This window comes from Manis pentadactyla, chromosome 6, assembly GCF_030020395.1.
Source record: "Manis pentadactyla isolate mManPen7 chromosome 6, mManPen7.hap1, whole genome shotgun sequence".
NCBI classification, from domain to species: domain Eukaryota; kingdom Metazoa; phylum Chordata; class Mammalia; order Pholidota; family Manidae; genus Manis; species Manis pentadactyla.
This window is the reverse complement of record NC_080024.1, coordinates 73340874-73356635: the sequence shown is the minus strand read 5'-3', so window position 1 is coordinate 73356635 and position 15762 is coordinate 73340874.

The following is a 15762-nucleotide window of genomic DNA, read 5'->3' as shown; positions in this document are numbered from 1 at the left end:
ACTGTCCTTATAGAAGGAAGCCATCTATGGCACAGAACATTGGGCACTCATCAGCCACTTAAATGGGACTAGCCTGGCTGCCGATCTCAAAGTCTCGAGTGACAGGTTCCCCTGCGTCTCCCTCAGTGGATCCCCCATCTCCCTTGGGAGCCGGGAAAGTCACCTGAGTGGAGGCCAGGATTCCCCTTGAGAGGCATATCCTTGGATGCGAGGGACTGAGGAAGGCCATGGGAAACTGCCAGGGTGTAGGCTGAGACTATACTTCCGCAGCTCCTTAAAGGCCTGTGTGTCTGGAATCAGACCCCGACAGCCCAACTGGGTATCCATGAGGAGTGCCTCTCTTTCTGTCTCTCTTTCACTTCCAGTCTGGTTCTTCAGGCTGCCCTGACCTCTGAGTGAGGCAGGGGGCATCCCTAACTCTCTTCTAACTTCATCAATGTCACAGAACCCGATGCTCACCACCGCAAGGTAGGAGATCTCCATTTCACTTTTATTCCTGACTAAGTGGTGTTGTGTTTATGTCCTAAAAGTGTGTGTGAACACCGGTTAGCCACTTAAAAGACAGTTATCATCGTCTACCCATCTTAAGTCTCATGTGAAAGGTTTCCCAGTGTTTGCCACTCCTTGATCCCCTGCATCTGGATGGACAGGTATGTCAGGGAGTGGCAGAGAAAATCTCCTCCTTTCCTCTCCTGATCTGCAGACTGCGAGGGTAGACCAGACTAGTAGACTGTGGTCCTCGGATCTCAGCTCTGGCTCATGGATCCAGTGGCGCTGAGTGAACCTCAGCCAGGCTGCTGTCTATGCGAGAGTCGTAGATGACCCCTGACCTCTTGTCTACCAGGATGATTCCCAGGCTGTGGCAGAAACTGGTGTTTTAATAGTATAGACCACCCCCCATAAATGTCTGTGGCAGACTCTGAATTTTATCTCTGGCTTTGAAAAAAGTTCCCCTGCTCCTCATTCAAATCAGTCCTCTTAGGACTGCTCCACTTTCTCCTGTATAATGTAAATGAAGTCTGTGCAGTAATCAAGCTGGAACCTGAGTCCAACATGTAAATGGCTCTCCTCTGTTGACCTCCCTTCCCTAGAGGCAGCCATCCTGGAACTATGGCATTTCCTTACCTGCATCCCCAAGGAAGCGAAACAGGCTTGTGAATCTGACGAAGGCTCTGGCAGTGAGAGGTCACACAGTCCCTGCACTTATTGGACAGGGAGGAGGCTCTCAAGGAATGATCCAGAGTGTACTATGCTAAAGCTTGTGCAGAGAAAACTAGGATCTAGATTAGAATTCCCAAAAGGCATAAAGTAGGAGCACACTGGTAAGGTCGCACTAAAAATCCAGAGCTCTGAGGTGACTCTTGCTTAGTAGGAAGGCAAGAGGGAAATCAAGGCAAGGTGCAGGCCGTGGTGGTTAGCAGTGGTGCAACCCAGTAGGCCTGGCAGAGGAGGTGATTGACCACTGTCACTCAGGCTCCAAGGCGAGGGTATGCCCTCACGGAGAGAGAGGCTGACCAGGTGCTGGATGTGAGGCCCCACACAGGGAGCACCCTGGCTTGCCTGTGGGGGCCGAGGCAGGTGCAGGCCCAGTAGGTCTTTGTGCCTGTGCACTGATGTCACCCCCATGGCCCTGACTGGTGGCCCATCTCCAGAGAGCATGGGTAGTCACAGGTAAGGGAGTCACCTTTTGGGGATACCTAGGCCTAGTTTGGATTAGTGGCCCTTGGGCTTGCTGAGGTGGCAGGCCAGCTAGCTTGCTGGGAAATTGCTCCCCTCTCTTCTGTCAAGGTGGAGGTGGTGTTTCACTACATTTAGGCATTTAGGTTTGAGTGAGTTCTATTTGAAATGGAATTGTAGCTTTTAGAGCTATGTTTATTTTTGTTCGTATGAAAAAGGTGCTGAGCCTAAAGAGTTGGGTGAAGGTGTCAGGAATTCTAAGAATATTTATGTCCTTGCATTTCTGTTTAGAGAAATGATTGTGAAGTAATTTTTTACACATGTATGAAAGTGATGAGTAAAGTCACATCAATCATGTCGAGATGAAGTGATGTAGTAGAAATAAAGCCCCTACACCTTGGCCTAATACACAGGAGACACACCATTGGTGCTCTTTGCTCTCCTGTGCTGGCTTATTACGTTAACTAACTTCATAGTTCAGAGTGGTCCCAACCACATTTCAAGCAAAATCTTTCTAAAACTGCATAGAAACACTTGGCAGGATATTCCCAGAGGCTAGTGGAAAAATTACTCTTTCTGTTCACTGTTTGTTTGCCAGTTGTTCTCTCTGTCCCACGTTCCTTTCCTATTTTTGCATTTCCTGTGATTGTAGACTGAGAGGGGCAGTGGTGTGCATCTCTGCTAGATGTGCCTTTGGGTCTGTTGAGGGGCCGTGCTTCTGTGGTGATGGCAGTCCTCTTACCTTAAACATAGCTTGTCCTCTGATGTATTCATGCAGGGTTACTTCTCTTATGCAATCAAAAGTGTAGGAAAACGATTAGATTTTTATGTTCTCAGTTGCATTTCAGATCTAACCCAGTTTCTTAGGCACGTTATATGTTCCTTTTGAATTGTAAGCATAAAGCAATGGATCACTTTTTGTGTTAACCTACATCATTAGGTATAAAGAATTACATCAACATGTAAGTTTTATCAAATTGTGGAGCATACCAGTGTTCTAGCTTTGAATAATTCTCTGTGATCACTTAAGAATCACTTACGTCTGGCACACAGTGTATCAACCCCTACTATCATTTGCAGGAATGTTTGCCTGTTCTACTTCTTTGATTTTTTTCACTGTTTGCTCACTTTCACATAGGAACTGATGTTTGAATGTGTTTTAGACATTTTCTGATAATAAAATATCGAGATGAAACATTGAATCTCTTCATGGTCACATGTCTGTTCTCGTTATTGTAATCTGAGTATTTGAGTCACGGACAGTTGATTTTGTTTCATTACTACTGAAATATAGAGATATTCTCGGAGTTTGTGAGCCAGTCACACTGGACCACTTTATTTTGAATAAGTTCTTTTAAGCAGTCTTTTGAATATGTTCAGCCATGAAGTGAAATACACACCCATAGTATCTGAATCTCTACATATATTTATGATGACACTTTTTCAGTGGGACCCCAGGACACAGCCATACCAGTGAAACAATGACTTAAAAAAGACCCTGCCAAATGTTATGTATAATAAGTAAATATGCACATGCATTCTCCATTAAATGTGAAAACTGCAACATAGTTTGGAAATTATCTTCCTGGGTTAATTATTTCTCTGTGACGTAAATAGTATCTTTAAAAAACAAAACAGAACTAGTTGACAATCAAAAATAATAGTAATTTCTAGCAGATAGTTGAAAGGTAATAAGTGTTGAACTATGAAAAGTGTTTTAGTACATTTTTATTTTAAGATGGTTTCAGATTTACAGAAAATTTGCAAAGACAGGGCAGGGTTTCGCAGTTTGCTCAGATCACCTTGCCTCTTCCTACCATCATTACAGTTCTTTGTTACAGTTACAAACAGTGATGCGGCACTGTCACCATCCACCATCCATTCTTTCCCTCAGATTTCCATAGTTGGACCCTTTCTCGAAGATCCAGTTCATGACACCTCAGTACATCCAGTGACCTCGTCTTCTTAGGACACTCTTTGTTGTTGGCATTTCTGAGACATTCTTTGTTTTGGATGATGTTTTCCATTTCAAGATTCTTTGCCATTAATATTGTAGAATTTTTCTCCAGTGGCACTTACTGTGACATTTCTCTTGTGATTACTTGGAGTTGTGTTTTATGGGGAAGAAGGTCACAGAGGGTAAGTCGAGTTCACAGCACTTCATGTCAAGGGCAAGTACTCTGAAAGAGACTGATATTGTTGATGTTGTCCCAAATGGCAGGGATTTTTTTTTTATTTCTTAAAGCTGAGTAATATGCCACTGTGTATGTGTGTGTGTGTGTGTGTGTGTGTGTGTGTGTGTGTCTCATATGCTTATCCATTTATGTATCTACAGAAATTTAGGCTGCTTCCTTATCTTGTCTATTGTAAATAATGCTGTAGTGAACATAGAAGTGCATATATCTTTTCAAATGAATATTTTCACTTTCTTGGGGTAAACACTAAAGCAAAATTGCTGGGATATATGGGAGTTTTATTGAATTGTTTGAGGAGCCTCCATACTGTTCTTCGCATTGGATATGCCAATTCCCATTCCCAATAATCAAGGGTTGCTTTTTCTCCACATCCTTGTCTACTTACATTTTGTCTTCAGTTCTAACTTCCGTTCTAACAGGTTTGAATTGAGATCTCATTGTAGTTTTGATTTTTATATCCCTGACGTTTAGTGATACTGAGACTTGTTTCCTGTCAGTTGTCCATCTACATGTCTTCCTTGGAAAAGTGCCTGTCTGGGTCCTCTGACCATTTCTTTAATTGGATTGTCTTTTCAATAGTAGTTGTAGGAGTACTTTGTATGTTTTGTATGTTAACCCCAAATTGAATATGTCCTGTGCGAACATCTTCTACCATTCAGTACATTATTCTTCTGTATGGTTGATGGTGTCCTTCGCAGTACAGAGCATTTTAGTTGGATGTGTGAGAAAAATGACCAGGAGAGGAGGAAAATGGCCCTGGGACTCCTTGGTACAGGAGCCCAATGCTCTGTGATACCAAAACCTGTTGGTGAAGTCCTAGCAGGAGCTAAGGTTAGATTGAGAAGGTATGGAGATGCAGTGGCTGATGGTATTGAGGTGGAAGTTTGGGTGAAAATTGGGTGTTTGATCAGGTTTTTCTTGAGGTGGTTGTATCCCCTTTACCTGAAAGTATTATTGGGATGGATACTATGTCTGACTGGGGTTGGCTTCCCCTGCCTAATACAGTAAAACAGAAGGCATATAAGCCTGCCCTCAGGCCTGTTTAGTCGGACATGCTAAATTGGGAATGGCTGGAAGTTGACAAACATATCACCATTCTTAGGAGTGACATGCTGGGAGCTGGAGCGCTGGTGTCCACAGATTTTCTGTACAGTAGGTCCTGTCTGGCCTGTGCAAAGGTGGATGGCACATAGAGACTATTCAGGCTTAGCTAAAGTGGGTACTGCCCATAGTCCCAGCAGTTCCAGGCATGGTCTCAGCCATACTGAAAGTACAGCAGGTTGGAGGAGGCTGGTACTCCTGGATGGACCTTGCAAATGCTTTGAACACACTGAGCTTGAGGCACTGGTGGGGCATCAAAGTGAAATGGTACAAGCAGGTGGTTGGTTACAGGGCTCTGGTTGGGGGGCAAGAAGTGGATGGTGGAGAAGCAATGGAAGAGGGAATCTTGTGAAGATGGGAGCGACAACTAAGGCATAGCTGAGAGCACAGGAGAGGGGAGCATGGATGAGAAAAACTAACCAATCCCTGAGGAACACTGATGGGATAAAAGCCACATACATTGGCCGTGCATGACAGCATCTAAGCTCCCAGGGCCAGATGCCAGGTCTTGAGCTTCATTTATTCCAGCCTCTGGCATAGCGCTGGCCATGCAGAAAGTAATTCTAAAATTCACTCTGATTTCTCTGCAGTTTCATTTACTATAATCCTATCATAGTTTAGTATTTGAAATGCTGGTAGGGGATAATCATTTTAAAAAGGTACGATCATGACTTTCATACAAACATAAAATGAACATTTTTAAGGATTCTATTTAATTCATTAATTAACAAGGGAACCAGTAGATGTCACTAGTACTTTAAGGGAGGATCCAAAGAACAGACACAAAAACAACAGTAGTGCTTAAATGAATTTGCTTATTTTTATTATTATTATTATTTTGGTATCGTTAATGTACAATTACCTAAATAACATTATGGTTACTAGACTCCCCCTATTATCAAGTCCCCTCCCACATACCCCATTACAGTCACTGTCCATCAACGTAGTAAGATGCTATAGAGTCATTACTTGTCTTCTCTGTATTTCCTGCCTTTCTCGTGTCCCCCCCTCCGCTACATTATGTGTGCTAATCGTTATGCCCCTTTTCCACCTTATCCCTCCCTTCCCACCCACCCTCCGCAGTCCTTTTCCTTTTGGTAACTGTCAGTCCATTCTTGGGTTCTGTGAGTCTGCTGCTGTTTTGTTCCTTCAGAAAGATATCTAGAAAATCCCAGTCACTTGAAAATTAAGTAACTTAATAACACGTGAGTTACTTACAATAGCCAAGAAATGGAAGCAACCAAAGTGTCCATCAGTAGATGAATGGATAAAGAAGAGGTGGTGCATATACACAGTAGACTATTATTCAGCCATAGGAAGAAAACTAATCCAACCATTTGCAACAACATGGATGGAGTTAGAGGGTATTATGCTCAGTGAAATAAGCCAGGTGGAGAAAGACAAGCACCAAATGGTTTCACTCATCTGTGGAGTATAAGAACAAAGAAAAACCTAAAGGAACAAAACAGCACCAGACTCGCAGAACCCAAGAATGGACTGACAGTTACCAAACGGAAAGGGACTGGGGAGGCGGGTGGGAAGGGTGGGAGAAGGGAAATGAGGGCATTGAGATCAGCACACATAATGCAGGGGGGGCGCGGGGAGGGCGGTACAACACGGAGATGACAAGTAGTGACTCTACAGCATCTCACTACGCAGAAGGACAGTGACTGTAATGGGGTGTGTTGCGGGGACTTGATAACGGGGGTACTCTAGTAACCACATTGTTGCTCATGTGATTGTGGATTAACGACAGCAAAATTAAATAAAATAAATAAGTAAAAAATAACAAGTGGGTCATCTCATGAAAAATTGGAAACTACGTTGAACAAAATGAAAGCACCTGCCTGACAGCCCTCGCGGCCAATGAGCTTGCGGCGTCGCGCTCGGGCCCGCCCCCGACTGGCGGCACTCGGGACCAATGAGGGAGCGGATCCGTGGAGCAGGCAGCCGTTGGGCACGTGCGCCAAACACGTAACTCCAGCGGCTGCGTTGTAGCCGCCGGCGCCGCCACCGCCATGTTGAAGAGTCAGAAGCGTTGCGAGCGCCGTTGGGAGGGGCTGCTCCCATTGCTCAGTCCATCTTCCGGCCAGCCATCCCTGTCCGGGCGCCTCTGGCCCGCCATCCCGTCGGCGCAGCGAGACCGGCGGAGTCTAGATGGCCGACTCGCGCTGTCCTACCAGCGCGCAGGCGCCAGGCCGCACCGACCTCGCCCTCGGCCTCGGATCTCCTCCTTGGGCCGGCTGGGCTCCCAGCGCCGCCCTCGCCCCTTCGCGGCTCTCCCGCAGAGGACGGAGGGCGGCGACCGGCTCGGACTTGGAGCCGCCGCCCCGGGCTGACGTGCACTCGTCCAGCTCTGCCGCCTCCAGCCTGGCGCCGTCAGACCTGCGGCGGAGCGTCTAGATAGGGCCCCTCTTCAGGGGTGAAGACGACAGCGACGGCTCTGCGGGCCTTAAGGTACGTGGCCGCGGGGCCCGGAGTGGGAAGGCCGTGCGAGGTCGGCGGGCGGCGCGTAGTCCGCGGGGTCGGGGGGGGGGGCGGCCACCATGGGTGGGGGACTCGCGGGGCCCGGCCTGGGGTCAGGAGTTGGCGCGCTTCGCCAGAGGGGCCGCCCAGGAAGGGAGGGAGCGTTGTAGGCGGGCCAGGGGCAGACACCCCACCGACCTGCGAAGTTTGCCGTGGTGGGGATAAAGGGGCCCGCTGGAGCCACTGCTCCTCCGTCCGGGCCCGGATGGTGAGAGCGGCTGCTCTCCGCCCCGCGGCGCGCGTCTGCCCGGCCCGGTGTCGCGCTGCCGCCCGGGCCGGGGCCCCAGGCAGAGGGGCCGGGCTGGACCGGGCAGATGGGGAGGCTGGCGGATGCCCTGACGTGTGCGGATTTTCTCGGCGGGGGCCTCGAGGGCGCGGGCCGGGTGGGCTGAGGTTCAGGTGTGACCCGCAGCGGGGCAGCGGGCGAGATGCCGCCCGGAGGCGGCAGCTTTAGAATTAGAAGTTCTTCATGAGGCACCTCCTGTATTTTTTTTTGAATGAAGTTTCTTTACTTTGGTCTGGGAACTGACAGTGCATTCTCTTGTATTTAGAAACTCCTATCTTTCTATCTTTTCTGTTTGTAATCTTCAGTTGGGTAATTTATAACTAGCCACAGAGATTCTGAGACAGGGACCGTGGGTGTAGTCACAGTAGAGTGGGGGCCTCTGGAAAAATACCCCTACCAAAATTCCATGTTAAACAATTCAGCAAAGTCAGAGTCACATTAATTCTCTAAAGTAAAATACCAAATTACGAGTATAAGCATTCTTCAGTGAAGATTAGTTAAAACTAAAAAGCCAGGAGTAACCTGTCCTGGAATGTTTGATTAAACATCCCCCAGATAAGAAAATACCTCCACATAGCCCATGACTTCATTGTGTCAATTTAATGAGGCTGTTGTGACATTTACTTTAGCCGCTAAAAGGTCCAGTATCTTTAACATTGCCCAGATGCTGCTTTTCCTCCTCTAGCCCCAATCACGTACTATATAACCTGGGCAATTAATATGGCAAGTAAGCTCAGCCACAGACAACATACTAAAAGGCAGGAAGCACCCCATCCTAAGGATAAGATTGCATTTTTACACCCAGCAAGTTCAATAGATCATGTCTTCATTGTGTCAATTAAATGAGGCTGTTGTGAAATTTACTTTAGCCCAGTAAAAGGCCCAGTTTACCTTTAACTTTGCCCAGATGCTGCTTTTCCTCCTCCAGCCCCTAATCAAGTAATGTATAACCTGGGCAATTAATATGGCAAGTAAGCCCAGCCACAGACAACATAGTAAAAAGCAGGAAGCATCCCATCTTAAAGATGAGATTGCATTTTAACACCCAGGCAGTTGAGAAGTAAAATTCTTTTTATTATTATTATTAAAGTGTTGTGATATACACCCCTATGAGAGTTTCACATGAAAAAACAATGTGGTTACTACATTCACCCATATTATCTAGACGCCACCCCCATTACCCCAGTGCAGTCACTGTCCATCAGTGTAGTAAGATGTCACAGATTCACTATTTGCCCAGAAGTAACTAAGTTGCTCTTGGCGTTTTGAGCTTTGATTGATTGATTTTGGGTCTTTTTAGTGGACTTTCTGGCCTTTTTCTCTTTCCACCTCGCTACAGCTATTTTCCTGCCTAACAAGTAGGTTTCCTTTTTGTCTTTTAGAGGGTTTCATTTCCTGCCCAGAAGCCATTTAGTTTGATGTAGCCACACTTGCTTACTTTTGCTTTTGTTTCCCTTGCCTGGGGAGACATACGCAGAAAAAGTTTGCTGAAACCGACATCCAAGCGCTTACTACCTATTCTTTCTCTCCAGAGTTTTATGGTTTCAATTGTTATATTTGTAAAAACAAACAAAAAACTGTTTCATCCCCCCACTAAACCTGAGACTATTCGTGCTTTTTGATTTTCATCCTCTTCTATGTTCTCCAGAGACTTGTTTCATTGATCATTCATAAGACATACCCATTTCCTTTTTTCACTGGTTTATTAGGATTGCTCTGTCTTAAAAATGATGAATAGAAGTAAATAAACATAACTTTTTCTTTCCTAAGGTGGTTGTGTTTATATACTAAAGATATATGTCCATGTTAATATGTATAGCTCTAGTTCATTCATTTTAACTGGTATATACTAATTTGTTTTATAAACATACCACAGCCTCTTAATTTATTTTTCCAATATTTCAGTATACAAATAGTGCTGAAATTTACATTTTTGTAAATGACCTCTTGTGCACAATGATGAGAACTTTTCTGGATTCTATATCTGGAAGTGGAATTGCTGTGATGGAAATGGCATTCAGCTTTGATTTTACTATGTACTGCTTAATATTTTTAGACAGTGTTTATACCCGTTGGCACCACCAGTGCGTAAGAGATTTCCTGCTCTACATTTTTGCCAATCTTTGGGAGTTCCTTGTTTTTTGCCTTCCCACTTTCTCTATATAGAACTTGCTATGAAGTCCAGTAGATTTTACTTCAACAATTTTTTATTTCTAGCTCTTCTTTGCCCAGCCACGAAGTAAGAAAAATTTTTGATTCATTTTATCTCGTATTCTTAATCATCTCTGTATTTTTGACTCTACTGCTACAACCTTAGATGAGACCCTTACTTGTTTCCTAAACTATTGCACCAGAGTGAATATTGTAGTCTCTCTATTGGAAATCTCTTCCTGCTCCAATCCATCCTGCTTAAAAGTGCTAGATCAGTATTTCTCATGTAAGTAGTTTACCATTGTTTGCAGTGTTAAATTTAAACACTTAATGTGGTATTCAGGGGTATCTACTATAAGTTCCTAAACTACCTTTTCAACCACTATTTTCTGCATATGGTCTATACACAGCCAGACTAGATTACCTGCATTTATTAATTCATTCAAATAGCTGATATTTAATGCTCTTACTATATTATCCAGGTATATTCTCTGACGATGTAAATAGAATCCTACTTTTATTGAGAGAGTTAAAGGTACCTTATTTTACAAAATGCTTATCAGAGTTATTTAGTAACTCAGGAATTTTTAATATAAATTATTGGTGCTTCCTAAGGAGATTCTAAGATGTTTAGCAAATATTCTAGCTTAGTGAGATTAATGAAGTGAGATTTAACAGTAGTGCCTATGTAGTGCCTCTATTTAATTTATAACAATGTCATATATTGGATACCTAGTATGTGCAAATAACTGGGCTAATTCTGTTGTAAGAGAGGTAAACTCTCACCTTTTTAGAGTTCTTTTGCCTGGGCCTGGGGGTTAAACTGACATAAGAGCTCAACAGGAGGAAAGCATACAAATTTATGTGGTACAAGTTTTGTGTGACATGGACGTCTGCATAAGGAACGAAGAGTCAGTATTTGAAGATAATTGGCTTGTATAGTAGTGGTAGCAGTCAAATTCTGAATGTTTATAAGGTACAAAAAAGTTTCTTTGATTGGGTGGATATGTGATATGAGAAAACGAGAAGACAAGATGAATCCCAATTTGACTTTCTGGCTGAGCAACTGGCAAGATGGTGTTGTTATCAACAGTGAGATATTGAAGTTTGTCAGATGGAGCAGGTTTGGGATAGGAGTGGGGAATTCAGGAGTTTGGTTTTGGATATAGTAGGTGTTTAAGTGTCTAGTAGATACACAAGTGGAGATTGTTGAAAACTTTCCAGAGGAATACCATCTAAATCGAGGTTGAAGAATAAATTGGACATACCAAAGAGGTGATTTATGATGAGATTTGAAAGCATTCTTTATACACTTAAATGAATCTTGGCATTATCTACTTTATGCATTCTCTATTTTACTACTACATAGTAATATCTAAACATCTAAAGAGTATTATTTCAAAAGTAATAAGATTTTTTATCTCAACAAATTATTCTGGGTCAAGTTTTCAGAGTATTTCAGTGGCTGCTGAATCCTTAAGTTGTACTGGGTGCTTTTACATATATTGATTTTTACTATAGTTCCTTAACAAAACATTACTCCTATTTTACATTTGGAGAAACTGGGTCTGAGAGAGATTAACATTGCCAGAGGTCAGTGATATATTAAGCGATCAGTGTGGATTAAAATGTAGGTCTTTAGATCCTATTGCCCATGTTCCTTATTTTTTAAATGTCTATTTTTTAACTTTGTGAATTTTTAAACTTTTGTTTAATGTTGCAAGGAAGTGGAGTCCTATCATTGGTTAGTATTTTTTGAACTGCAGCTGTCAGTACAGTTGGCTCTTACAGAAGCTCCTCTTCCCCCAGCCTCCATTCCCACGTGTAGTGCTTAATACGTACTTAGAAAACCACAGCTGCTGTCATCGTCGTCTTTATCTCCCCCTCTAGCATGTTGTGGCCTGGGCAATAGCAAATCAAGCTTATTGGAATCGTGTAAATTATAAAACCTCAGAGATTAAGGACTTCCTAATTAATGAACCATTAGTTTTAACGCATGTATTTTGTCTGACAGAAGCCATTTTTTGTTTCTTTCCCTTTATTGGCTGTTTTCTGGGGAGGTGAGTTTGATAAAGAGCTGTTTTTCTGACTGGAAAAGCAATATTCTCTGAGATGCCAATGGGTATTTTCACTGTGAAACTGAACATAAGTCCTTCTATTTCAGTAGGAAATGGGAATATTGGTGTCCATTGAAATGTTTGCTTTTGCGGTAATGATGCCATAGTTTAAATACTTAAACGTTTGCCTTTAGATCAAAATTATGTCTTAAATTTCATGAAACTTGATACTGTATGTATTTATATGTTTTGAAAGACATACTTAAGAGCAAGTAATTTCAGATATTCTTCAGACAAGAAATATTAAAGCCCTGCTGTGGATTCACAAAGCCTATAATTTAGGACATAGGTAGGAAATTCACCTAGCCTTTATGTTTCTGTTCTGTAAGTGTATGGCTTTATTTCAAGTGTACTGGTTTTTATATTTAAAAACATTTTATGCTGTTTTTCAAAGAAAGAAAAAATACATATTCATCCATCTTTTTCCTTTCTTTAAAGTCTACTCTTTCATTATTTTACCCTATATACTTAAGTATAATTTAAGTTCACTGTAATCATTAAATGAACTTTTTAAGTAAAAAATTTTCGTTGGCCCCAAAACACCCTTCTTTATTGTAACTAAATAATCTGTGTAATTTCATATTCTAGTTAATTCCATCCAGGAGTAGAAGTGTATATGCTTAACATTTCTACTTACACATAAAAAATATCAGTACATGTGCTGAATGTTTCTGTGTTCTTTGACTATTTTGTTTTAATTTTTTATTTGTAGGGTTTTGTCTTTAATTCAGTTGGGGAAAAAGAAAAATGACAAGTCAATCAGAAAATTTTCTGTAGAAGATATCTTATTATTATCTTTTAAAAATAATTTTACTGAACTAAATCTGTTACATCGCATATTAATTGGAGTGCCCAAGTAATGAATATTCTGATTATTTTTTCCCAGAATGCTTTCTCTTAACATAATTGAAATTTTTACTTCATGTATTTGTACAAGTATAAAATTGAATTATTTTTGATGATTTGAAGAAGGCAGAGGGCTTCTGGATCCTGATTTAAGAGTGAGCTGTTATTAATCTTGTTTGAAAAACAGTAAAAACAAAAATTAAATACGGGTCTTAATTTGATAATTTGAGCAACGAAACTAGTTTTGTAAACAAAGCATAATGAAATATTAAGGTGTAATGGTAATTAAAAAACACCAGATATTTGTCATATGGGGGATAAAATTAATTGCTAAGTGAGTGATAGGAAAAGGTATAATACCAGGAGTTGAGATAAAAGAATGGTGGTCACTAGATTGAGTGGTGAAGGATCCTTTAAGGAAAAGGATCCTGAGCTTCAAGCATTGAAGAACTTCAAACATATAGTTTTATAACATCTTTATCAAGGTATAATTTACGTACAAGGCAGTTCATACATTTAGAGTAGACAGTGCAACAGTTTTTGGTGTATTACGTTAAATTTTTTCAGTTGTAAAATATTTAACGTAAAAGTTGCCATCTTAACTACTTTTATTCTATTTTTTTTCTTACTGAAGTGCATACAATAAAATGCACAAATCTTGTGCACAGCTAAATGAATTTTAGTGTGTGTACACTCTTGTAACTGTCACCCAGGTGGAGATATCAAAGATTCCACTATTTTTCCCTGTTTATTTTTACCATTTTAACTGTTTTTGAGTGTACAATTCATTGTCATTAATTATATTTACAGTGTTGATCAACTATCACCATTGTTGTTTCCAAACTTCCTTGTCATCCCAAGTAGAAACTCTGTAACCATTAAGCACTAATTCCCCATTCCCCCCTCATTGCAGGCCCCAGTAAACTTGAATCTATTTTCTGTCCCCATGGATTTGCCTATTCTACACATTTCCCATAACTGGAATCATATAGTACCTTGTCCGTTTATGTAGGTTTTATTTTGCTCCATATAATGTTTTCAAGGTTCCTTCATGTTACAGCATGTCAGAGCCTCATTGCTCTTTATGCTCAGTAATATCCCGTAACATATACATATATACAACAAATATGACATACAGTTGACCCTTGAACAGCATAGGTTTGAACTGTGTGGCTCCACTTAGGCATGGATGTTTTTCAGTAAGTACATTAGAAAATTCTTTGGAGATTCGCAAGAATTTGAAAAACTTGCAAATAGCTTACAAAAAGCCAAAAAAGTTAAAGTTAGGTATGTCATGAATACATACAATATATGTAGATACTAGTCTTTTATCATTTACTACCATAAAATATGCATAAACACAGACCATAAAGGATGCCATTCACAGTTAAGAGAAATGTGAACAATATGTATAACAAAAAAAAAGATGCTGTTTGTTATTGGTAAGGCTTCTGGGTCAACAGTAGGCTATTAGTAGTTAAGTTTTAAAGGAGTCAAAGTTACATGTGGGTTTTCAACAGCAAGGGATGTCAACATCCCTAACTTTCATGTTGTTCAAAGGTCAGGTGCATATATGTGTATGTATGCATATGCGTATATCAGATAGGATTATCCATTCATCAGTTGACAGACATTTAGATATATAAATATCTCTTCAAATCTGTGCTTTCAGTTATTTTGGGTATGTGTGTACCTTAGAGTGGAATTGTTATGTCTTGTGGTAATTTTATGTTTAGCTTTTGGAGGGACTGTCAAACTGTTTAGAACAGTGACTGCATCAAGCATGATTTTTTTATTCATTGTGCTATAGATACAGAGTATGTAAAAGGTTAGATGGAATGAGTACTAGCTTCAGCACAAACTATACACTATTTTTAAAAGTAAACAAAGCTATATGTTATTCATGAGAACATTTGTATGTATGAAGAGCCACCTCTTAAAGTGAATTTTAATTAAATAATTAAGCCTTCTGGTTGTATGTAATCTGTTTCATATGTAATATTTTGTAGAACATGGTTATCAAAGTTCTATATCTCATACCCTAGGAATCTGTTGTAAGAGGATAGGTAAAGAAGTTTCCACAAATAATTAGTGTAATATTCTGCCCAATTTTAAGATACTTATTTTTTAGTTGCCCTTTTTACATTATAAAGTAAAATCTTAATATATCTACCTAGAAGATACTCCCACTATATTCTTTTCAGTCATTTTATATTAATTTATTTACTTCATATACATTAGCATTTTATAAAAGTCTGAGAGAAGATGAGGTATTTCAGTGCACATTTTAAAGATGAGTCTTAAAAGTGCAAATTCTAATATTCAGTGTGAGCCAGAACCAATGTGTGGCATTACTGGTAAGATAGTAAATAATTTAAAGGGATAAAAACTTAAAGAGGAAGGATATTAAAAGATAATATTGTTAAAATGTCTGTATTGCTCAAAAGTGATCAGATTCCATGCAGACCCTGTCAAAAATCCCAATGGGATTTTTTACAGAAATAGAAAAAAACAATGCTAAAATTCTTACGTAACCACAAAATGTCATAAATAGCCAAATCAATCTTTAGAAAGAAGAACAAAGCTGAAGACATCATACTTTCTGATTTCAATATGTATACAAAGGTACAGTAATGAAAATAGTATTAATACTGATATAAAGGTAGTCATATAGACCAATGGAACAGAATAGGGAGCCCAGAAATAAATCCACACATACAGTCAGCTGAAACTCGAAAACAATGCCAAGAATACACAATAAGGAAAGGCTAGACTGCTCAACAAATTTTAAAAGTATTTGTACTTTTAGTAAAACCTCTTTTACCAACCTTGTCCTTTCTCATTTTCTTCTTTCCATTTTACT